We start from the raw sequence: 27006 nt of genomic DNA, 5'->3' as shown, positions 1-27006 counted from the left end.
TGACAGTTAAGGGTATTCAGTATCAGAGCAGTGCAGAGGTCCACAATGGCAGATGGCAGGTGACTGGACAAGGCATACATAGGGCATGGATCATGCAGATGGCCAAGGGTGTCCCAACTTTACTGAGTTTAGTATTCTTTATCTCAAAGTGGACCATGATGGAGCAACTCAACTCCTAACTCTCCTGCATTTGGCTCTCAACAAGTTTATCAGCTACCTTCAATCCTTAGCATGGAAGTGGGGTTCCTTGGAGAGCCAGGCCTGCCCAAGAAAGCTGGAGTGGGGGCTGCTCTCAGGTCCCATGTGGGTTGCCAATTTTGTTACTGAAAGCTTGATTCTTGTCCCAGATGCCAAAAGCAAGGAACCAGTTTTGAGGAAAAGGAAAAAGATTTATTGCTTTACTAGTGAAGGAGAAACACAGGGACTCCTGTCCCAGAGGCTGTGATTCAAGAGTTCTATTCTTTTGAGAAATGTAATAGGTGAATGATTAGAACACTCAAAAATATGTCTTTCATATATATGCAGTAAAATATGTGATATATAAGCTCTAGATTATGATTTTAAATCTATTTTAATGCACATGTCAATTTCTTTCTTTCTTTTTCCTTTTTCTTTATTGGTACCAGGGATTGAACACAGAGGCACTCAACCACTGAGCCTCATCCCCAGTCCCTTTTTTATATTTTATTTAGAGACAGGGTCTCATTGAGTTGCTTAGGGGCTCACTAAGTTGCTGAGGATGGCTTTGAACTTGCAATCTTCCTGCCTCAGCTTCCCTAGCCACTGGGATTACAGGTATGTACCACCACACCCAGAAACACATGTCAATTTCATTGAAAAATTCACAGAAATGAAAACTTGTGACTTAATTGGTTAAACACGGAATATACAGTCCCAGTATATAAACAATGTTCCATTAGCAGGTAAGACATAAGAAGATTACAGTAGTTAGTATTTATCGAGTGCTTATGACATGTCAAGTACTACTTACTTAAACATTTTAAATGCATAAACTCCTTTAGGTCACCCAATAACTTTTGTAGGTAGACACTATTTTTTGTCATTTTTATTATCCAAATTTTATGAATAAAGAAGTGCAAGAAGGCCAGGTAACTTCTCAAAGGTCACAGAGCTAATATACAGGGTCAGGCCTTGAAATCAGGTGGTGTGAATGCAGAATGCATACTCTTAACCTTAACACTGTCCCTTCTCAATGTGGGTTTTGGAGGAGCTTATTAGAAATGAAGAGTCTTGTGCCCACTACAGAACCACTGAATCAGATTCTGCATTTTAATGAGATGCCCAGGTGAATCATGCACTTATTACAGTTGGAGAAGCACTGCTCTACCTCATGCAGATTGGAATTTGATGAGTTAAGGGCTTTAGTGGTGCCACTAGAGCAAAAGTCCCAGGAGGTTTGGACCAAAGATAATTCGTTAAAATATAATATATTTTATTTGAAAGTCACTGATACACTAAAACACACCCCACACATCACATTGTGAATATGAACATGGAGAGTGAGTTGTGAAGGCCTACCTTTTTTCCTGATTATAGCTGTGCCAACAGATGCCAGTGGCTTTAACTAATTCTGCATTTGTCATTGGCCATAAGACATTGTTGTTGACAGCTATGTTCTCTTTCATTTTGATGGTTCAGGAAGGAATTTGCATAGGCATAATTGTTTTGTTTTCTTCCCTTTTTGTTGTCATGGTTACTTAATTCATTTGCAGCTTCAAGCTTCTTTCATATTAACCTGAAAGCCACTCAGAGCATCTCCTTCATGGAAGAGAATCATACATGAAGGGGAAGGCAGAGTCCTAATTCCTGAGTGTTTGGGTGATGGGTTTTAGATCAAGACACCTCTAAAGTAGAAATAACTTTTAAAGTTCAACCTGAAATTACAATTCATCTGGAGACCTCCTCTTCAGATCCAGGATTGAAACTCTGTGTCTCGAGTATGTGCATGTTTCAGTGGCAGAGAATATGTCCTGCAGCAAAACATAAATCATTATTGTAATATGAATCAGTGCAGAGGCTACAGGGAGGAGGTACATTCCCCAAAGCAATTCCATTCTTCTAGTTGCCCAGGGGAAAAATTTATTATCTGTGATGATGTATGTTGTAAATGAAACCCCAAACTCTTTGGTCATCCCTCACCTACCTACCTCAGTCTTCACCTGACTTTGTGCATCCCTGTTTCAGTCATCCACAATAGCCAAACCACTCAGAAATATAGTGGCTTCAGACACCATTTCATTGTTCATGATACAATAAGTGAATGGTTCAATTGGATTTTTGTTTTGCTTATGTCGCCTGGGGCAGCAGTTATCTGAATGCTTGAGTAGACTAGAATGTCCAAGATGGCTTATTCATGGCTGGCAATTAATGCAGGCTTTTGGTAAAAAGTACCAGTGGGAAGTTGACCATAATTTTTATTTTTCCTCCATGTGGCCTCTCTTTATGGCTTGAATCTCTCACAAAATGATGACTGAGTTTCAAAGGGAGCATTCCCAGGAAAGAAGTATTCTATTGGTTAATAGGAAATACTGATCTAAGGGGAGAGTACATAGGACTTGTTGGGGAATCTTTGGTGACTATCTGACATAATCCCCCTGTATTAGCCAATGTTCTCTAGAGGAAAAAACCAACAAAATGTATAGATAATTATAAGAGGGGATTTATTAGATTGGCTTGCATGATCAGAGGCTGGATGGTCCTACAATGGCTGTCTGTAAGCTGGAGAGCTAGGAAAACCAGTACCTGCTCAGTCCAAGAAGTTGAGTCTCAGAACAAGAGGAATAAATAAGGCAGCCCCAATCCAAGGCTGATGGCCCAGGAAAGTCACTGGTGCAAGTCTACCTTCAAAGGCTGCAGAAGCTGGAGTCTAATGTCCATAGGCAATAGCAACAGCTAACAAACAAAAACACCCACTCAAGAGGAATCAAGCTTGCGAAGTTGGTAGAGCTTCTCCTTTTTGTTTCATCCTGGCCCACAGATTATTGGACTGTGCTGCCCACATTCAGGGCACCTCAGTTCACTGATCCACATGTCAATCATCTCTGGAAACAGAAACATCCAAAAGTGTATTTTTACCAGTTTTCTAGGTACCTCTCAATCCAGTCAGGTTAACAACCAAGATTGTCATATCCCTCTTTCTGACCTTTTTTTTTTGTCCAAATTTTCCCAGTTCAAACTTTTCTACTATACCCATGGGAACTATTATTCAGTCACCACCAAAATTCTCTCTGACCTAAATTTCTTCTCTGAATGTGTTCTTTATTGTCATACTCTATGTGAAATCTAAGGACACAGCTTTTCCTGCCAGTTTCTGAGGTGCTGGCTATTTTCTCTTCCATATTTCTCATAACCCTAGACTGGAAGGTGAGATGGGTGCTTTTTTCTTTTGGTTCATTTCTAGTTTCCAAGACCACATTATAGTCCTGTTAGTAATACCATGTCTCTCTTCCCATCTTTGAATCTTAGATCATCATGCTATCTCACCTACTGCTCTTCTTGTTATAGCCATCTGTTGTCATTTTCCCCCCTTCTCTAAGATTTTAGCTCTCCCTCACTGTTGCTCTAACACTGCTCCTGTTATGATTCTTGGGGAATTCCATTCCACGTCAATAACTTCCAATATTCTGCCTTTCTGTACCTTGACTTTCCATCTTTCAACTTTGTCTCTCTCCACATTAGCTGTACATTCCTACAGTCATACCCTAGAATTATTTCCAATATTTTTACCTTCTTCTAATCTCTGTTCTCCAAAGGCATTAAATACAAGCAGTTGAGACATAACAAATTTGCCCATAATAATCTTAATGTCTTTGTGACAAATACCAGTTTATTCAAAAGTTGCTTAAGATATGGGTAGCATTTATCAATAGCATGTTCAACACTGAAATGAAGAAACTTGCTAAATCCACAGAGGCAAAAACCTAATATGGGGTACAATGCACTGGGGATCATGCTGCATGTATAATCAAAATAGCTTAATTTGAGATCTACCTTTGTTTCTTGGGAATCGTGATTCATTGAAAAATTCACTTAATTCCTTTGAGCATTGGTTTCCATGCATAAAACTACTAAGACATTCAGTAGAATCCAGCTCAAAAGATTCTTTAAGTAACAAAAAATATGATGTTTAATTGTAAACTGTAAAAGGACTTATGACACAAGGTACTAGATTTTGGTCTGAAGAATGTCACAAGCAGAGTTATGATAAAAATACCCCAATTTTTAGAAGAAATAAAGGTGTATTTGAAAGGTTCCAGACACAGTTGTTTGTTGGAAGCTGTTTAGTTCTGATGCATTTTAATACCTATCCCTAATGTGTAGCATGTCTCTTTTGCTTCATCTTATGCCAAAAATCAGTTTTTAGAGATTTATAGAACTTTGTAATATTATTTCTTTTAAATTAATACTAAATATTATTATATAACAGACATAGCTAGGTGTTGGGAATATACTGATAGGCAAAAGTAGATATAGTTTCTAACTTCACAGAGCTTTTAGCTGGGCTGTCAACAACCATACAACTGTGACAAGAGCTGTAAGGACATGCTTAGTTAAGGGGGCTTGTATATCTGACCTGGTCAAAATGTGGAGAAGGCCTCCCTGAAGGAATGTAGCAATCAATTAGATGGAGAAGAAAGGTATTTTAGTTTCTGACTGCTGCTGTAACAAATTATCACAAATTTAGTTGCTTAAGACAACAGATTTATTATTTTATAATTCTGGAGGTCAGAAGTCCTAAGATCAAGATTTTGGCAGGGCTGCATTCCTTTTGGAAACTCTAGGGGAGAATCCACTTCCTTGCATTTTTCAGATTCTAGAGACCATCTATTCTTCTAGAGGTCACCTTGGCTCATGGTTCTTTTCTTCATTTTCAAAGCCAGCAACATAGCATGTTTAAATACCTCTTCTCTTTGACCTCTGATTCCATTAATATATCTCTGTCTCTGACTCTCTTTCCCTTATAAGACATTTGTGATTACAATAAGTGCACTAGATAATCCAGGACAGTCTTTCCATCTCAAGATCCTTACCATAATCACATCTATGAAGTCACTTTTTTCCATATAAGGTAATATATATATATATATATATATATATAGTAATATATATTATGAGTTTTGGGAATCAAGACATGAACATCTTTGGTGGGAGACTGTTATTCTACTTACTCAAGAAAGAAGGGCATTTTAGGCAAAAAGAGTATGTGCAAAAGCTCTGCGATTGGACAGAACATCTCAAATAGAAAGGACTGAAAATAGATCAGTGTGGCAGAAACTAGATTGGAGGAATAGATGAATTCTAGATAGGGCAGAGGGGTGGGAGGGAAAGGGAGGGGGCAGGGGATTAGCAAGGATGGTGGGATGTGATAGACATCATTATCCAAAGTACATGTATGAAGACACAAATTGGGTGTCAACATACTTTATATACAACTGGAGATATGAGTAGGGGAGTTAATATGCTCACATTAACACTTGAAGGAGATGATTTTGCTGTAGGATGTGGAGAACAGACTGGAGGATCTAGTGATTGATGTGAACAATAATGGTAGCTTGTACTAGCTGGATTGGGAAAAGTTGAAGGATAAAAGGGAGAGATAGGAGGAAATGCAACGGGACTTGATAATGCTTGGTTATGAGGCTTCAGTGGGAGGCAGATGTTAAAGATACCAAGAACAACAACTGGCTTCAATTCTGCATCCCTTGGATGAATGATGGTGCAATTTACCAAAATAGAGAACATACAATGAATAAAGACCAGGTTTGTTTTGGACTCTCATGAGTTTGGTTTGGAATTGCTTAATTTGGGGTGCCCTTGAACCATCCATGAAGAGGTGTCAAGTAGGCTGTTGGTAGTAGTTCTAGAGAAGTGTAGGATGGAGATAGAAATTTATGAGCTATCTTCATATAAATATCTGTAATACAGGTGTAGATGAGAGTTTTTTAGGGAGACTGGGAAGGGACAATTGCTAAGGGTAAAGGATTGAGGAATCCCAAATCTAATAGCTGGGTGAGGAGGACAAACCTACCCAGGAGACAAAGATCTCAGAAAGGTAGGAAGAAAACCAGAAGAGCATTATTTTCTTGAAGCCAAAATAAGTTAATATTTTTTAAAAAGTAGTGAATGGTCATTAGTATCAAATACTTTTTATGAAGTCAAGTAAGAGGATAACAGGAAAGTATCTGTTGAATTTAATGACATTGTCAAGTAAAACTCCTCAGAAGTATAAGACTCTAGCTATGTCTCTGTATTTCTTTTCATTTTTTAAGATGAAGAAATTGGGTCATACTAGAAAAAAAGTCATAGGAACTTGTACTGAATGAAGCCATTTTCTTATTTGGGGGCTCAATCCTCATTCTATGATCCCAGGTTGAGTTTATGGTCCTCCCTTTTTCTTCATCAGAGTCCAAAGGAGCTAAAAGACATGCAGCACCTTATACATAATTGGCACTCAAATATTTGTTGATTGATTATATGAACAACCCATACATTTCTTCCTGAGATGCATTAATCTTACCCACAAGAATTAGAAGTTCTTACTCATGTACTGCCTCAAGGTCCTGATTCATAATCAAATAAAACTTCTGTCATATTCATCTAAGTGTGCTTTTTGAAAAACCACAATAGCTCTCATATTCTTACATGCCTAAGAGATTATTTTCCTATTATATGCTCTTGCTCATTTCCTTCTTAGGTGTGAAAATATTTGAGAATAGTTCTTGGTGTAGACAAAGTGAAAGGTATTTTTTTAATGGAAAGAGGATGTTTTTACTGTGGGGAAGATGACATAGCACCAGAAGTTTGAGCTCCCAGTCTGGCTCTAAAAAATCATCATGAACTGGTTTCCTGCCACTTGTCTTTTCTATTTGAAAAATAGGTCCACAGTAGTTGCTCCAACTGAAGGCAACAAAGAGAAGTTATGAAAAACTCATGTGTGTGTAAATAATTTGGAACATTAAGAATGAAGCAGACTACCAGCGTTTTTGGTCCTAAATTCAATAGAACTGCATACACATATGGATAAATTGTGTAAAAGTAAAATCAAAGTGAATCAAAACCCTAGGAATTAGACTGGAAACATTAAAACTTCTAGAAGAAAACATAAGGTCAACACTCCACATTGGTGAAGTCACTGTCTTCTTTAATAAGACTTCTAAAGCTCAAGAAATCAAACCCAAGAATCAATAATTTGGATGCCATCAAATTAAAAAACTTCTGCACAGAAAAGGAAATAATTAAGAACATGAAGAGAGCCTACAGAATGGAAAAAAAAATCTTTGCCAGCTACTCTTGTGATGGGATTAATATCCAGAATATACAAAGAACTCAAAAAACCTAACATTAAAAATATTCCAATCAATGAATGGGCAAATGAACTAAACAGACATTTCTCAAAGGAAGAAATACAAATGGACCAAATATATAAAAAAGTATTCAACATCCTTAGCAATCAGGGAAATGCAAATTAAAACTACGTTGAGATTTCATCTCACTCTAGCTAGAATGGCAATCATTAAGAACACAAACAATAATAATTGCTGATGAGGATGTAGGGGGAAATGTACACTCATGCATTATTGGTGAAACTGCAAATTAGTACAATCACTATGGAAAGCATTATGGAGATTCCTCAAAAAACTAGGAATGGAACCATCATATGACCCAGCTCTCCCACTCCTTGGCATTTATTCAAAAGAACTAAAATCAGCATACTATAGTGACACATGCACACCAATATTTATAGCAGTGCAATTTACAATAGCCAAGTTATAGAACCAGCCTAGGTGCCCATCAACAGATGAGTGGATTAAGAAAATTGGGTATATACACACCATGGAGTTTTCTTTGATCATAAAGAATAATGAAATTATGTCATTTGCTGACAAATGGATGGAATTGGAGAACATCATGCTAAATGAAATAATCCAGACTCAGAAAGTCAAGGGTCGAATGCTTTCTCTCTATTTGGAAGTTAGAGAGGGAGAAGAAGGGAGAGAGAGAGAGAGAGAGAGAGAGAGAGAGAGAGAGAGAGAGAGAGAAAGAATGTATACTACTAAAAAGGATCTCATGAAAATAGAAGGGAGACCAATAGAGTAGAGGAAAGTGATAGGGAGGGAGGAGGGGGAGAGTATAGGGAATTACTGGGGAATTAAATCTATGTTATGTCCATGTACAAATAAACCACAATGAATCTATCTATATGTATATCTACATATACACACATATATAGTTATAATGCACTAATTAAAATAATAATAATAACAACAACAATAATAATAATAATAGAAGGAAGATCAGTAGAATAGAATAAGTAGATGGGGGAGGGAAGAGGGAAGGGACAGGGAATGTACTGAAAAAGGAGATTGAGAAAATTATGTTATGTGCATATATATGACATAATTAATCCCATTATTGTGTATAATTATAATGCATATATGAAATAAATAAAATTTTAAAAAGAAAAAATCTTTAAGAAACATCAATTTGAATGCCATTATGAAATTCACAAGGGGAAGAGTGAATGAATGAAAGTGAAGCAAGTAAAGAGGCAGGGAGAGAGAGAGATGAATATTTTTTTCAGACCCAAACATGTGTATTGCTAATTCACTAAAATCTCACGACACTCTTTTGAAGAAGGTAGCATCACCTCCTCTTATAAAGAAGAACTCGAAGCTTAGGGAACCTCAGTAGCATATGACTATTAAGAAGTAGATCTGAGCCAGATATGGTGGTACACAGCTGTAATCCTTACTACTTGAGAGGCTTAGACAGGAGGATTGCAAGTATGAGGCAAATTAGACCCTATCACAAAATGTAAAGATAAATAGGGATGAGAATGTAGCTCAGCCCCTGGGTTACATCCCAGTATTGGGGTGGGGTGGGGAAGAGGTGGATATGGTGATCTAAGCCAGGAGCATCTGACTCCAGTATCCATTCAATTTCTACCATGAATTCAGGATGGCCTCTCATTTAGGCCAAATTCAGAGATGTCCAGAAGTAGCCATCCAATGATGGCTGATAGTCCCAAGAGGGGAACCCAGTCTCTTCCATAATGAGCTCAAAATACAGTACCTAAAGTCTAGTGACTGAGTATGGGAAGGAGAGGCTCAGGTAGAAGGTTATAAAACAGTATATCTTATCATTAACAACTTTAGGTCATATAATCTTCTCTAGGTCTAGTTAGGACACGGAGGACTATTATTAGTTTAGGATGGGGAGAGGGTGTTCAATTGAAATCCACCAATAACATCCATACCTCATTTTATTCTGTATTTTAAAAAAAATAATTTGTAGTCTTTAAAAATTCATTTATCTTATATTTTAACAGACAATGCATACATATAATTAGAATTTTAAAAGATACGAAAGAGTAGGTGGTAAAGATAAGTTTCTCCCCAGACCTTTATTTCCTATAAGGCAACCACTGCTATCAGTCTTTTGTGTATTCTGTCTATATTATATTATATGGAGAATATAGGCATATATGGAGAGATGTATATATAGAATATAGCTATATATAGAATATCTATGTAGTCAAGCAACATATATTTTTCAATCAGTAACAAAATAATTTACATGCTGTTGAGCTCTATAACTACACAGATATATGTGTACTCAGATATATACAAATATATATGTGTTTATATACCTATATAAATATATACGCATCTACACACAAAAAAATATGAAAGGCATACCAAGATTATATATACATGTTTTCAATCAATACATGAAGATCTGACTAATTGTTGCCTAGCCATCCATAGTAAGAAAACTGATCTCGTAATAGATAATGGTAAACTGATCTAGTAATAGATATTTAAATTATTTCACTGTTTATAAAGCCCCAATTAACAGCCCTGTACATTCTCCCCCACATGTTCAAGTATATGTTTATCCAGTTTGAATTTCAATACCTTTTATTTGTTCTTTTTTCTTGCATTGTCAGTGCTAAGATCACTGTAACTTTGGAAGCAAAGAAAGGAAATAGTGCCTATGACCAAAATATCAAGTGTATAATTAACCTTAGAAAGAAATAAAAACTCACCATGTGATAATTTAAATATTGCCTCATCTAGGTAGTCAGGCCCAGATTCCTGATCTATAAATGGCTAGATGAATGGGATCCCAGATGTTCTTTAATGTATCCCCCCTCCATATTTTTATATATGAGGACATTAGAATCCTGAGATACTTGTAAATAATAAAGCTTAGTTGGAAAAAAAATCTACATCTTTCAAGTTCCAATTCTGTGCTCTTTTCCAATACACTATCAAAATGTGTTCTCTTAAAAATTTTATTTGTTCTTTTTAGATATATGACAGTAAAATGTATTTTGACATATTTATACAAACATGAAGTCTATCTTGCTCTAATTAGGATCCCAGTCTTGTGGTTGTACATGATGTGGAGATTCATTGTGTTGTATATGTACATAGGAAAGTTGTGTCAGATTCATTCTACTGTCTTTCCTATTCCTATTGCCCCTCCCTTCTCTTCATTCCCCCCCAAAGCTGACTGTATCCACCTCTGCCTTCCAAAGTGGTGGCATATTGATAGCAATGAAGAACTGAATCTCTGTTCCCTTTTCACCACATGGACTGTAGTGGGAAGAAGAGACTAAGATGAATATTTCAAAACCTCTGCCAATGGAGTATTTGGCCCATTTTGTAATAAAGTATATAATAATTAGATGTGGTGGTGGCTGCTGTTCTTGGCAGAGATATAGACAGCTAAATATTATTGCATAATATTATGAGGGGAATAGAATTTTCAGGAGAACCCTGAGATGACAATCCCCAAATTGTGTATACAAGAAACTTTAGAATATAAACAGCATGGCTAAACAACATGGAAGGTGGCCTGCATATTTTATAAAGATAAAAATGTCTGATATTCAATTTTAAGCTGTTTGGCCTTTTGCAATATAAACTCAAACCTTAAGTGCATTAAGCTTCACACACAAATGTCTTCAGGGAGTGGACATTTTTAGATCTACCTACAAGTTAGGACAGAGCAGAGCTTCAAGAATGAAAGGAAAGATAATAAAGGAGATACCAAAGACCTGTGGGAACAGAAGTTAAAGCCAGAGGGGATCAGGGTAAAAGGAAGACTTCTATCAACACATGAGAGCACTCTGACACTGAAGATCTCAGTACACGGTGAAAGGCATTGTTACTATTATTTAATGCCTTTCTACTTTTAAGAGTAGAGGGTGAATGTGGAATCATTTATAAATATTTTGGTTCATGTAACAGGAAACCTGACTAACACTGTTTTAAATAAAAACTGTATGTAACAAGATGACTGAGGGAAGAAATTCTAAGATTTTTCTTTGACTCTACCAGGTGAGGGAACTGGGTTTGCATTTTGTTATTCTCCTAACATTTTCTCCCTCAAATTCACAGGATGGCTGCCATTGCTCTACACAAACCAATCTTTAAAATACTTTAAAACTTAGAATAGGAAGACAGGGAAGGGAGAAAGTGTTCTTTTTGTATTGAGGAGAAGAATCTTTCCCAGGATTCCCTAGGAAACTACCTTTCTTTGGCCAAATCTGATTCTCATTTTATTCCTATCTGTAAACGGTTGACGGAGGACAGCTGAGAAGCAAGTATGCCCATCCTTCACTTAATTAATTAAATTTATTTTTGAAATCCTTGCTAAGAAGAGTAAAGATGTTATTTTCTAAGATTCCATTAATTTTTATAGGAAAAATTATAATGCATTCTGTGTCTACCCAAGATATCCAAATAATTTTCACAGATAAAAAATATATCAAGTGAACAGTGAAAATAAATTTATATAAGAAGTTAAGAATAATTTGAAAGTAAATAAATATAGTTTGTACACAAAGTGTAACATAATGAAGGGAAATAGTTCTTATAGTGATTTTTTGGAGGAGAGGGTAAGGGGTCATTTTTTGAATTCTCTCATCTACACTATTTCCTTTATTGGATTTTCAGCTTTGGGGAGGGGGTTCATTGTTATTTTGTATCTAATTGCACTTAAATATAAAGTCATAGCTTCGAAATCACCTTTAGGACAAAATGAAAGCTAATGAGAATGTTTTGTTGCACATGCATAAAGACTAAGGAAATGTAAGTGATCTTTCTTCATCCCTCTCACTTGGCATCTATATGCAAAGCAGAACATTTTGGGCTCATTCAAACAAGATGCTCAATTCAAATTTGTTCCATATGATATGCTCTGACAAATAAATGTGTGTCAAGAAAAATTGGTGAGCATGACATAGCTTGAAACAGAAATGATGTCATATCATTTCTTATAGCATATTTGTTTAGTATATTTTGGGAACGAAAAAGTCAATATATTAGAGAAAAAAAGGGAGTCATTGTTCAAAAAATGGTACATTTCAAGAATTGTTATGACAAAAAGTCATTAACTGAACAGTCCTTATGTGAAGTAAATCTGTACCTGGAAAAGGGAAATGAAATTGTCTCAACTGGTGTCTCATTAATCATAGTCACCCTTTGAGCTTGTGCACATTTCCAAACCAAGGCAAACTGGGATCTCTTCTCATAGAGGAGAGGAGTGGCTATTAGATAGGCCACTAAGCATGCCTGTCACACAGTATCTGCTCCCTTCCAGATAGCTTGGAAAATTTGCATTATGCAAGAAGTTAACTGGGGGTTGGTAATAAGACACATATAATTTTAATCATAGAATTAACAGGTCATTGTGGTATGTTATTTTTCAGTATTGATGTTCAGTGGCTGATGCAAGAGTCCTCAGTATCACAGATATAGGCAATAACCACACTCCACACTGCAGAAAATGGGATATATAGCAATTGAAGGTTTATTTGCATCACTGTCCCAATGTGGCATCTGCTTAATAGGCTTGGTGAAGGATCCAGTGACCATCTTTTGGTGCCTTCCATCATGGGTATGAACCATCCCTCAAATAACTTTCTAGCAATTAAACTTGGAACTTCTTTTCCCTTGGATTTGCTGACTTTGAAATTCAGTTATTGATTCAGTAACCTTTTACTGAGCATCTATTGTAGATTAGGTACTTTGCTTAGTCTTCCTGAAAATTCAGAGTAAAATCAAGCATGACCCTTCCCTCAAAGAGCTTATAGTCTAACAGAGGTAATAAGGCATAAATAACAATTCTAAAAGATAGACAGCAGTATCTGTACCATACAAGTGAGACAGACAGATGTTTCTGGAAAATTAGAAATAGTAGTATCTATAAAATTTTCATATGCATTGACCTAGTTATTTAAAAATGCATATGTTAAGGATCCTTGGACCCCTAGAAAATTCACACATGGATTTCAGATGAATGTCCTTCAAGTGTATGCAAAAGTGTGTTTATATGTTTGATTGTATTATTCTTGGGAGAGGATTCTTATGTTTTGTAATTGTTAAATGAAAGCATTGTTTAATCCACTGTTTAATCCACTTCTAGAAACTATCTTAAGGAAATGTAGGCAAATATTTATTATTAAGGATGTTTCTCATAGTATTATGTATAATAGTATAAAATTGGAAAAAAATCCAAATATCAAACAACTGAGAATTAGTTAATTATAGTACATCTGCACAATGGAATTTACATTCCTGTTTAAATGAGACATCAAAAAATTAACAACGTGAAAATATGCTCATGTTAAAATGTTAAGTAAAAAAAGGAACTGTATCCACAGTATGCTCTCAATTATTTTTTAAAAATAATTGAAAAATCTATGGAGATAACATGAGAAAATGTTAACAATGATTTTCTTGGTGTGTTGTGGGATTAAGAGTGATTTTTTTCTTTAATCTTTTCCATATTACTCAACGTTTCTACAATGAGTATGAATCACTTTACAAATGAGAAAAAAATTAAAGTTATATGGAAAGGAGTAGAGATAAAATACCTCAACAGTTTTGCAGTTAAATGTTTTCTATTTGGGAAATCAGAGTGGCCTCTTAGAGGAAGTGACTTTCAAACATGGCTTCAAATCATGACCAAAGTCTTGACCTTCTGAGGGGATTTGAAAGCAGGCAACCAAAAGTGGTGGGGGTGGGGGGCAGTTGAAGAAGTCAAGAGTTGAAGGAGAGAGAGCTCCATGTAGAAGTACAGATGTGGTGGTGATCTAATTATTCTTCTCAGAGGTCCTGGTACAGGGAGGGCTGGCCCTCTTTCAGGAAAACAGCAGTTTTGGAGTGTGGACCCACTCCCAGAGCCTTTTAAGACTCCTGAGATGTGGCCTATGCTGACCAGAGACCCTTCCCATTCTATGATAGGAAGTTCAACATGAGGTTATACCGGCAGGGTAGGAGTAATCAAAAGTTTGGCAGAAGGACTTTTTTGAGGGATTAGACAAAAATTCTGAGTGGGATTGTAAGACTTAGGAAAGAAGGGTGAGAAAGCAAAAAAATGTATATTGCTTTGTGACTTAAATTGTTCTGAAGCCAGATGTCTTAGTGTGAAGCTGTACTTTTTAATCCCTTATGTACCCAGAGGAAAACAAAAGCTAGTAACACACTGATTAATGCCATATGGTGTAAGTTTACACGGCATAATGTTTATTAGTACAGTTTACTATTCTACATTAGCTTTAACATGTCAATAACTTTTAAGGAATGGATTATGCATTTTGACTCACTAATTCATTTGCAGAATAACACTTAAGAATTAACTTTAAAAGAGAAAAACTAGCTATTTATATAAAATAGCTGCTTTTTATATCAGGAAAAATTTTAGAAACATGTTTGCATGAAAACTCAAGGGTGCTTAAATATATTAAATAAAAAACATTATTGCCATAAAAATTAACTTATAGGTTTAATAGTTATATGGACACAACAATGAATTTAGGTTAGAAAAAAAGCACAAACTATTTATGTATAGATCAATTGCATTTTGTTAAAGTCTATACAATATTGGTTATAGTCTTAAGAATAGCAGATGCTACAATTCACAATAGCCAAATTCTGGAACCAGCATAGGTGTCTGTCAATGGATGAATGGATAAAGAAAATGTGGTATAGATATATAGTTGAGTTTTATTTGGCCATAAAGAAGAATGAAATTATGTTATTTGCAAGAAAGTGGATGGAACTTTAGAGCATTTAAAAAAATAAGCCAAATTTTAAAAGTCATTCATTTCTCCCCCTTGTAACTGATGTGATTCTGCAATCTGTATACGGGGTAAAAATGGGAGTTCATAACCCACTTGAATCAAAGTGTGAAATATGATATATCGAGAACTATGTAATGTTTTGAACAACCAACAATAAAACATTTTTTTTAAAAGTCAAGGTTTGTATGTTTTCTCTCCTATATGGAAGCCAGACAGGAAAAAGGAAAAGAAAGGTTGGAGGGATTTAAGGAAAATTGAAGGAAGACCAGTAGAGTAGAGGAAAGGGACCAGAGGGAGGGAGGAGGGGAGAGAAAGGGGGGAAATCAGATTGGTCAAATGATATTGTTATATTGTGTACATGTATGAACATGCAATAATGATTCCTACTATTACATATAATTATAATGTACCAATAAAAATATGGAAAAAAGATAGTGTGTACTAGAAAGTAAGAGGAGTTGGGGGTTCTGTGTTGGATGATTTTATTTTGGCAATTGGTATTTATCCCTAATTCTTTATATGATATCCCTGCTCCTGAGGGACTAGAAATCTAGCTACTTTTCTCAGAAGCCCTTGCCAGTAGGCTTTCAGGATGGAGTCCACAAATGAGAGGCTTTCATGCAAGATGTGGAAGGCAGAAGAGAAGTAGAAGCCATTATAATAGCAGCAGAAAAGTGTGTGGATTTTCCCAGAAAATAGATGTGAGGTTTTTCAGCACCTTCCATGTATTCTCTTGTAAATTATCTACTTCAGTGTGCTAGCAGCTGAGATCATTAATGGAAGCTTCCTACTAATTTCTTAAAAGCTAGGAACAGTTGGAGATGTTAAACATTTTTTCATATATTTGTTGACCATTTATATTTCTTCCTCTTCTCCTTCTTCCTCTTCCTTCTCCTTTTCTCCTCCTTCTCCTCCCCCGCTCCTCCCCCCTCCTCCCCCCTCCTCCTTCTTTTTCTTCTTTACCAGGGATTGAACTCAGGGGCACTAAACCACTGAGGATGAGCCACATCCCCAGCCCTATTTTGTATTTTATTTAGAGACAGGGCCTCACTGAGTTGCTCAACACCTTCCTTTTGCTGAGGCTGGCTTTGAACTTGTGATCCTCCTGTCTCAGCTTCCTGAGCCACTGGTATATTTCTTTTTTTGAGAAGTGTCTGTTTAGTTCTTTTGCCCACTTATTGATTGGGTTATTTTTTTTGGTGTTAATATTTTTGAGTTCTTTGTATATTCTGGATATTAATTCCTTGTTTGAGAAGCAGGTGGCAAAGATCTCACATTCTGTGGACTCTTTCTTCATGCTCTTAATTGTTTTCTTTGCTGTGAAGAAGCTTTTTAATTTTATTCTGTCCCATTTATTGACTCTTGGTTTTGTATCTTGCATTTTTAGGAGTGTTGTTAAGGAAATTGGTGCCTGTGCCAGTATGTTGGAGTGTTGAACCTATGTTTTAACTACCTATGCCTGTAGCAATCAGGGAAATGCACATCAAAATTACATTGAGATTTCATCTCACTCTAGTTAGAATGGCAATTATCAAGAATACAAATAATAATAAATGTTGGTGGGAAGGTGGGGAAAAAGGAACATTCATACATATTTGATGGGACTGCAAATTAGTACCACCACTCTGTAAAATTGTATGGAGATTCCTTTAAAAACTGGGAATGGAATGACCATGTGAACCAGCTCTCCCATTCCATGGCATTTATCCAAAATAACAAAAATCAGCATACTATAGAGATGCTGTCACATCAATGTTTATAGCAGCATAATTCACAATAGCCAAATTATGAAATCAGCCCAAATGCCCATCAACAGATGAATGGATAAGGAGAATGTGGTATATATGCACAATGGAGTGTTGTTCAGCCATAAAGAAGAATGCAATTATGTCATTTATTGGTAAATTGACGGTGTTGGAGAACATCATGCTAAGTGAAATAGGCCAGAGTTAGAAAGTCAAGGGACAAGTTAGATCAAAATGGGGGGGGGGATTCCATGAAATTAGAAGACATATCAGTAGAGTAGAGAAAGGGGATTAAGGGGGAGGGAGGAGGGACAAGATAAAGGAGAAACAGTGGAATGTAATTGAACAAACTAACCTATGTACATATATGAATATCCCACAGTGAATTTTACTTTTATATATATCTATGAGAAACAAACTTAAAACTATAAATAAATAAAAGATAGACCAGTAGAGTAGAGGAAAGATAACAGGGGAAGGAGGGAAGTACTGGGGACAGAATTTGAACAAATTATGTTCCATACTTGCATGATTATGTCAAAATGAATTCCAATATTATGTATAACTATAATGCACTAATAAAAATAAAGATAGGGACAGATTTTCCTGAACTTTGTTCCATAAGCCATTCTAATAGTTTTGTAAGCATTGAATTTTTTTAATCAAAACCACATCTTGAAACACCTAGAGTAGTTTCTGGTTTCCTGACCAAATTCTGACTGATGCAGGGTGTTTGTAATCCTTTGGTTTGCTTTACATTATAAAATTAACTAAACATATGAAATATGTGTTCAACCACCATTTTATTATGCCCCTCTGGGCTAAATATTATTTTAAAAATATGTATTATAAACAGTATTACACAATGCATTATTTTTGTAATCTCTAGTTTATGCTCCTTATACAAAGAATCTAAAGAGCAGATCAACAGATGTTGCTGTAAAAATCAGGAAGTAAAAAGAAAATTGTATTGCTTTTAAATACTTGTTTAGAAATATTGAAAATGTAATGTGTGTGCATGTACTATAGGAAATTACATGGATCAGTTTATAAATTGGTGTGAAAACTTTATTGCTATCAAATGAATAAGTCAAGAATGGAACTATTCATTTATTTGACTAGACATAATCAACATTGTTTGGAAAATCGTGCCCAGACTCTGTTCTGGCATGAACAGTTACCAAAGGAACATAATATGTATTTGTCTATACACAATTTGTATGTGTTCATACATATATGTGTATATATATGTATATATATATATATGTATATGTGCACTTATATATGTATCTCAAATGTTCATATGTGTGTGATTTTTTTTCTTGTAGAGATATGGAAATGTATTTGAAACAATATTCTGGCAACTTTTATATCTTTTCCTTTGTTTCCTCCAAACCATTTCATTTTAACCATACATACAAACACACACAAAAATCCCATGAAATATGGAGTCCATTGCCAGCCAGATGCAAGAGTCCTTGCATGGGACAACGAGGATGTGGTAGATTGTTTACAAAGAGTTTGTCCTCTCTTTGTAACCCTGAGAATGCCTTTTGTATTAATAAACTTGAGCCAGCCTAAGATGTGTGGTCCAATTACCCACATTATCTCAACCACTAGCTGGCACCAACTAACAGCCAGCACCAACCACCAAACGTGTGAGACCACCCTAGAGCAATCCGATTCCTTTAGCTGATGGTGGCTGTATGCATAATTCCAGGTGAAACCACCAGAGAACCATCTAGCTGATCCCAAACCAAACCGCTGACCTACAGAATCAAAAGCTAAGAAGTGATTGTTATTTTAAGTTAAAGTTTTGGAGTAATAAGAATTAGGCCAGGTATAAAGTTGTGAGCCGGGTCCAGAAATGAAGATTTCATTCTTTGCCTTCTCCCTATGAAGCAAACAAAACAAAACACAAACAATCCCCCACCCCAAACCCAACTGCACCCAACTGCAATTTATGACCTCTTCCTTAGAGGAAAGCAAACAAAAAAGCAATGTTGAAGACTCCTTTTCTTTCCTTACTAATTAGAAAATTCTGACAAATGAGTAGCTCATCACCCAATTACCATCAAAGCTCAATGAAGTGAAAACGATTTTGATGCACTGAGAAATTTAAGAAAATTGAAATGAACCACAGTATGTATTCTCTCTTCATCAAGACTGCCACAGTTTTGTCTGAGAATAGTCCATCAATAAGCCTTGCCATGGGCTCTTGGAGCTTGCCTCCCTCACCTAGTTTCTTGAAGTTTAGCTATTGTTGAGTGAGCGATAGTTCAGGATTATGGAATAGTTTTGTTTTGTTCACTAAGTTGTGTTTGTCTGCCAATGATAAGTAAGCTAAAGACAAAATAGAAAGGAAACATTCTTCCTTCCCAAATAATATTCACTGACCTATAACATAGATTTTTTATCAACCCATTTTGAGAATTTTATAGCTAGAGATTTTAAAAAGTCTCATTTCCACTACCCAGTGGTCACTTTCTTGGAGTAAGTACAGCCATTTTGCTATGTGAGAAACTTGTCATCTTGTGTCATTTAAAAGGAGAGGGGGCTATGCCAGGTGCTGGGTAAGAGGAAGGAACACAGCTGCCAAGGCCTGACTCTGCCCTATTTTTACATGGTCACCACTGCAAGATCCATGGTCAAGGCTGGCTGATACTCACATTCCATTTTTCCCTCTTCTTCCCACACCTTTTGCTGGTCTTCTAGGACCTAAGGTTTTATTCTAGGACCTAAGGTTTTATTTTGAGCTCCACAGAGTTATTTAGTACTGGCTTAATTCCAAAGGTGAGAGTGAAATGCTTTTGGTAGTACATAAAGGCTGAGAGCAGACTCAGGGACATATTTCAAAGTGGACCACCTATTTACGATGCCCTCTAAATAGCTAGACTCAATGATATTTTTCTTCTTATCCCACTACTCCATCGAGTGGATTTTGAAATTCACTTAAAACCAAATTTGTCCTTGGAGATAGAGGTTAAGGGATGAGTGAAATGTAGACAGGAGTTGGGCGGATTTATTTCAAGATATTCACCTCATTAATGATTCATCTCACAAAGAACTTTGTGATATATTAAAGAGCTGGAGACAAGGTTGGGGACGAGCTTGCCCAGTTATAAAACAGGAACATGGAAATATATTGCCTTATGACATTGCTTATATGCTTGCCTGGAATTGTGACACAGCTCTTGTATAATATTTAATTCCTACTATGCTTGTATAGTAGGATTAATCCTCCTATAGAAATTGTGGTTACTTGAGGTTAGAAAACTCTGTTTTATCCCTCTCTGAATTTTCCAGATTTCTGAGCACAGTTTAAGCTACATGGCAAGGTGTGTAAATTCAGGTAATATATATGTCTTTCTTACTGTAATATCTCCAGTATGTAGGCAAGTATCTGGCACATGGTAGGTACTCAATAAATATTGAATGAGTAAATGTGGCATCAGACACTTATAACAGCTGTTGAATGAAAGAGTGAACTGATGAATAAATTCATGAGAATGGATAGTCTTGAAATCTGGAGCTGGTATGCTGGAAGAGCCTAGGGTTATACATGCCATTGAAATACAGTTCACAAGAAGAAGGGCTACTAAAAGCATACCTAGATTTGCATCTTTCATTTCCAGATGCAGATGGCTTTTGTTGCCTTGATCTTTACTGCTTGCTGAGTCTTATTCACTTGGTTATTAAAAATTGCTTCATTTATTTTCAATTCATTTCATTCTTTTGCTCAGCTTCTCTGCTTTAGGATTTCATTTCCCACTAATGGGGTTGCTGTCTCTCAGCTCAATGTGACACCACTCTGAAGACCTTGGAATGGTTTCCATGGTTACTTCTGGAAGTCTCCCTTTGGAAGCCTTATGTTCTTTCCTTCCCTTTAACTTCCATCTCAGAAATCTGAATATACACCTTGGGGTTCTTGAGAGTGTTAACACTTCCTAGAAACACTTCGAACCATAGAATAGAGAAATGAAGGACTTCACATTCCTTTTCTTCTGTTATATGTGGAATGGGGGCAGATGATTTGATGCTGCAACCCACTGAAGGAGAAAGAGACCCAGAGACTTCCCACATGCCAGAAAAAGTCTCCCTAGATAGCCAAAGCTACAGTATCCTTATTGCAATTGGATTCATATCACAAAACTGGGCCTTGACACCAACATCAAAACATTTTTCTTTCTTCTTCTTTTTGATGAATCCTCATGTTAAACTTATTGCTAATATGTTTTGCCTCAAAGTGCCTTCAATGTGTTAGTAGCTGAGAAGAAGATCAGAAAAGTAAGACTAGAGGAAATTGGGAGGCAAAGGCAATTTTCTTTTAGAGGAACTTCAAAACAATTGATTTCTGAACTAAATGACTTTCTAAAATCTGCCACCCTTTCTCCTGGGATTATCATCTAAAGTCTAAATGATGAAAAACTTCTAGAGAAATCATATTCCAGACTCTTGTTGGGTACACCTGGGATACATACCCATGGCTCCCAAAGGACTTAAAATAAATTTATGAGCTATGCAGTCAGTAATACAAAAACACCACTGGGGAACACCTTCTCCTTTATGGCTTCCCTCCATCTGTCTGTGCAATCGTATCTCTTTGCCCTCATTTCCCCCATGTAACCCCTTATTCTGTCTTTAATCAGCTCCTAGCAAAGTCTTTCCATAGCTTCCAAGAGTCCAGCCACCAAGATTAGAAGAAACTATGTCTTGTTTTTTCCTGTGGGGGTCAGTTTACTTGGCTGATCTTCAGAGCCCTTTTTGCACCAGAGGTATGCTTGGTTCTGGAAAGAGCATAAAACAGTCAGCCTTGTCACTGGATTTACTGCTTTTGCTTAAACTTCAGAAGGTTCCACTGGATCTCCTTGTGGATATTCCTGCATTTGCAGGTCTTTACTGTGGTCACTTCTTATTCAAGGTCTATTCTTGGGCCCATCCCTGGGCCACTTGGGAGCCCTCAGAAAAGCAGCATCAGCCGCAGTGGATTTTTTATCTGATAGCATTTTGTTACCCATTAAAGTACTATAGTTGTTATAAGCGTAGGTTTTGAAGCCAGACTGTATGGGTTCATGTCCTTGCTTCCTTGATCTTGGGCTAGTTGCTTATCCCCTTTGTGTCTGTTTCATCATCTAAAAATTGGAGAAGATTATAATAATCATGCCTGGGTTTTTCTGAGTATCAAATTAGTTAATCATGTGAAGCACTTAGAATAGTATCAACTAGTAGGAACTCCCCAAATGCTCATATGACTATATACATCAAGATCTATTTTCTTAGTGAAACAAGTACTGACCTGTCTTTCTTCTGCTGCTTTGGAATTGTGTAATTTTAGAGCCACTCACATATCACGGCTTCCCTGTTGTCCCCTCCATGCATGGCCACAACTGAAGATAGACCTCATTTTCCCCATGATAGTGGAAGGTTAAATGGGCTAATGGGCGAGCAGGTACCTAAAAATCAATAATGGTATGTTTTCCCTCTTGCTCCTTCTGATAACATCCCAGTGATATCTGATATATCTTTTTTCTCTTATTTATTCTTTGATTCTTTCCCCCCTTCTCTGATACTCAATTCTTTACACACACACACACACACACACACACACACTTACACACACACACAAAGATTATTTTATTATTTTAGTTTCTTTTATATCACATTTAAGACAAAATGATGAAACACAGGGAGAAAAACAGTCATATACTAGTTCTAAAAACAAAATATGAAACAAATCCAATCATCTATATCTTCTCTCAAATTCCTAACAACAAGGCTTGTAGAACTGTATTCTCAGAATGTCTATTGACCCAACACCATTTATTGACCCAGCACCACCATTTTACTTTCTTTTCTTTTTGTTCTTCCCTCCCTCCATCTACCACCCTCCCTCTATCCACCACCCTCCCTCCATCCACACCCTCCCTCCTTCCACCACCCTCCCTCTATCCACCACCCTCCCTCCTTCCACCACCCTCCCTCCACTGATATTTCTTGACATTAAATCTTGATTTTCTCTTCTCTTGCTTAATCTCTCAAAACAAGGGCCTGAATAGCCCTTAAAAAACTTTTGTTAGTTTCCATCTTCCTGAAGAAATGGGAGATGGAGTAACTGAAAGGAGGCGCCCTGTAGATTTTATTTTCTGGGGCCAGGTAGCTCCAGTTAGTCCAGGGTCAGTGGGGATCCAGTGTAGGGATCCTATTTCCACTCCATTCACTGGCCACCCATCCTTCCCAGCCTGATTTGTCAACTACCACCTCAGGGGCTGCCACTAAGCCTCCCTATGGTCCAGAACTGTTACAGCTATAATATTACAGCTTTCCTGCTGTCCCCAGTATGCATGGCCACAACTGGCACTGGTGCTTGAGAAGAATAGTATTCTCTTTCCTCCAGTAACACTTATCTTTTATTATATAACAAACCTCTGAAACTTAGTGGCTTAAAACAACAGCAACAACAATAACAAAAACTACTTCCTTGCTTACAGGGTTGGCAATTTGGGATAGGCTCATTTGGGTGGTTCTACTGTTTTCTCAACTGAACTCACTCATGTGCTCACCATCAGCTACCACCATGTGCATGGCTCTGCTTCTACAGATTGGCTGTACGCTGGGAAGATGGATGTAACTGGATCATATAGTTCTCTTCATTCATCAAGCTTACCCAGGCTTCTTCATATGGATGGTGTGGCAGGGGCTTCAGGAGCAGTACTTGAAGGAAAGTCCCAATATAATATTTTTCAAGTTTCTGCTTCTGTCACAATTGCTATTGTTCCTTTAGTCAGACAAAGTCACACAACCAAGCTCAGAGTCAGCATTGGAAGGGACTATCCAAGGACTGCATACAGGGAAGTGTGGAAAAAGTTGGAGGCAGGGCTGGGGTTGTGGCTCATCGGTGAGTGCTCACCTAACACGTGCAAGGCCCTGGGTTCAATCCTCAGCACCACATAAAAATAAATGAATGGAATAAAGGTATTGTGTCCAACTACAACTAAAAATAATAAATATATATATTTTTTAAAGTTGAAGGCCATTACTATAACAATCTACCATACCACCTGAGAATACAGGGCACAGAAACTAGTTACTAAGTTCCCCTTATGTATTTTTTCCCATAGAGCTTATGGCCCTCATGAAAATAAGGACATCTGGTGTGATATCACAGAATTCACAAATTGGATTTGAACATTGGCTCCTCAAAATATTACATTAGCCTTCTGTCAGATTTCCTTCAAATATAAGAGTCTGCTTCTTTAAGAAAATCCAGACTCTGAAAACAACCACATTGGCAGTGCTTCTAAACTCCATTTTTTGGGAGGTGTACAGGTAGTAACAAAGTCCTTTCAGAATTTGAAGAAAGCTTAGAGTCTCTTCCTCAGAGAAATTCATATTTGCACATAAACAGTATGTTGCTTCTAGTTTTACAGGATTCACAGTTTCCCTGAAGCCAAACCCCAATTTAAGAATCTTTCATCAGAGGGAGAATATATATTTATACAAAAGAATTCTTTGAACCCAAATGGATTTGCCATAGGCTTGCTTATTTAAAGGAAATCTTATTGTTTAAAGTGATTCATAAACTACCACTACCTCAGGTTTACCAGAACACTTCCAAACACATTTAGTTTGGTTGGCTTCCTCCTCAATGGAGGAAAAATTCAATTTGCATCAGACTTTTCAGAAATTTCATTAATTAAGGGCCAGATGTACTCATTTAGGTGTGTTCTTGTGTCTGTTCAGTCTTATTCTTACAGACATTACATACATCATGATGCTAATGCTAGAGAATGTGGCCAAGGCCAATGAAAATATATGAGCCATTATTTTTGAGCAGATCATCTGTACATTAAAATCATTCCTTTAGAGGTGTTTTCTTTTCAATGAAGTCCCAAAGTCTCAGGACTTTGTCATATCATTTAAGGGTGTCTTTACTTGCAAGTATAAGATGATCCAATTAAAATAGGTTTATAAAATCAGGTAAACTGACTGTAGGGTGGAGTAAATGGGTCAACAACATGGTGAATCCTGTTCCATTTCTCTAATCTTCTCTTGTATTTCCCTCATGGTTGCAACATGATTATGGCCATACTGGGTATTATGTGCAAGTGACAATATCCAGAGGCAGAAGAAGAAAAAAAAGGACCCTTTTTATGAGCAAGGCAAATTTTCCCAGAAACCTCCACTGAAATTCCATAGGTTTCATTGTCCAGAAGTGCCTAACCTGACAATATCTAAATTAGTCACTTACAAGGTAAAGGCTAGCATCCTGATTATTTCTGATCAAAATGTGTGTCCTGCCTGGTTCTGGGGAGAGGCTGAAGGACATGACTTCTCCTTGATTAAAAAAATCATCATGTAGTTGGCAAAAAGAAGTGGACAGAATGGCCATTGGCTGGCTGGGCAATATAGTGCCTGTCACTGTACTTTTTAACTTGATTCTTACTTTGAATGGGTTACCTGATCTTTTATGGAGAAAGAGAGAAAGAAAAGCATTTGCTACCAAGTCATGGAAGAAGTAACTTCTGAAGTATCACAAAGACTGACTCCTGAACAGTTGGGAAAGAAGCTGATGGTTGACATAAATGGGGAAACTACAGTGGCTCAAAGTTGAAGGACTTGAGTAAGTTTCAAAGGGGTAGTAATATAGACTGAGGGAAAGGTGAATGTAGTTTAAAAAAGAGTAAGAATGATGCATAAGGATTAAATAAGTCCATGATTATTAAGAAGGAGAATGGCAAGTGCTTCACAGAAAATGGCATAATAGAGACTTCGAAGGGGTATGAGATGGGAAAGGGTAAGAGACTGGCACCAACATATTGAACAACTTCTCAGTGCTTTGCCCAGGCTGGCTACTTAGAGCAGATGCTATGGTTCCCTGCTTATAGCCCACGGTCCTTTCAAGATCCTATTGCCCACTTTTGACTACAGTGTTGGTATCTTTGTGTCTGAGGGTTTATTCCTGACTCTTCCAACCTGCACAAAGGTGTGTAGGTGGAAGAATTAACATCCTCCTGAAGTAGCATTCAACTAATGACTCTGAAAACTTGGTATAAAATACCTCATCCCAGAAACTCATGTTTGAGATAATTTTGAGCTGGAGTTTTGACACCATTTTCCAGTTTTTCCTGCAGGATGAAACCAGTTGTTCATTATGGTACCTAGCCTAACAATGCATCCTTTATTGACTGTAGCCTCTCTTTTCTGCTTGTCATCTTCTTCCCTACCAGTCTTCTCTGTGTGGCCTAAATAAAGTAGTTGTACCCAAAGCCTGATCTCATGGCCTACTTTAAACACATTATCTTATCCAATCACCAAAATGACCCTAAGGGCAGTAGATATTATAAGCTCCAATTGTCAAATAAGGTTAATAGGCTTAGGCAAGTTGTTATGGTTTGGATATGGTTTGAGTGCAGCCCTCAAGGGTTTGTGTGTTGGAAGCTTGGTCCTCAGTGTGATGATTTGGGGAGGCGTTGGAACCTTCAAGAGGCAGGGCCTAGTGAGAAATGATTAGGTCATTGGGGGTGCTGCCTACAGGGATTAACATTGTTCTTATAGTACCGTAGGCACTTTTCATGAGAGTGGATTGTTAAAAAAGATCTAGATGGGCCCCTCCCTACTCTGTCTTCCTGTCTTGTCACATGATCTCTCCTCACACACACTCTCACCATGATGCCATTTGCCATAATGCTATCTGCCATGATACAGCTATAGGGGCCTTCATTAGAGCTGGTGCCACACTCTTTACATTTTTTTTTAAATATTTTTTTTTAGTTGTAGATGGACAGAATAACTTTATTTTATTTATTTATTTTTATGTGTTGCTGAGGATCAAACCCAGTGCTTTACATGTCCTAGGCAAGTGCTCTACCACTGAGCTACAACCCCCGCCCCACACTCTACATTTTTGACCTCCAATACTGTGAGCTAAATAAAACTATATTCTTTTTAAGTTAAACAACTTCAGGTGTTTTGTTATAGCAATAAAAACAGATTAATACATAGGTCAAGAGATCTTCTCAAGCTCACCCAACTGGTAAATAGGAGGGTTCAGATTGAAATCTGGGTCTGCCTGGTGAAAGCCTGTATTCTTTCTCTAATATTGAGCAAGGTACTAATGCAAAGACTGGAAGACCTGGATAAAGC

At 37.0% G+C, this 27006-nt stretch overlaps 1 long non-coding RNA gene across 1 annotated transcript in view; it reads right to left on the bottom strand.

The window, feature by feature from the left end:
• Window positions 1-582: 582 nt before the first annotated feature.
• LOC124079063 (uncharacterized) overlaps window positions 583-27006 on the bottom strand; it is a 35635-nt gene continuing 9211 nt past the window's right edge. The window contains exons 2-3 of the long non-coding RNA XR_006847139.2: window positions 2764-3062; window positions 583-1991 (exon numbers count right to left, since the gene is read on the bottom strand). This is a non-coding gene — a long non-coding RNA (uncharacterized LOC124079063). The remainder of the gene's footprint in view (window positions 1992-2763; window positions 3063-27006) is intronic.

This window comes from Marmota monax, unplaced genomic scaffold (genome assembly GCF_021218885.2).
Source record: "Marmota monax isolate L192 unplaced genomic scaffold, Marmota_monax_Labrador192_F-V1.1 WCK01_AAM20220418_F8-fsc00089, whole genome shotgun sequence".
NCBI classification, from domain to species: Eukaryota; Metazoa; Chordata; class Mammalia; order Rodentia; family Sciuridae; genus Marmota; species Marmota monax.
This window is presented reverse-complemented; position numbering and strand designations above follow the sequence as displayed.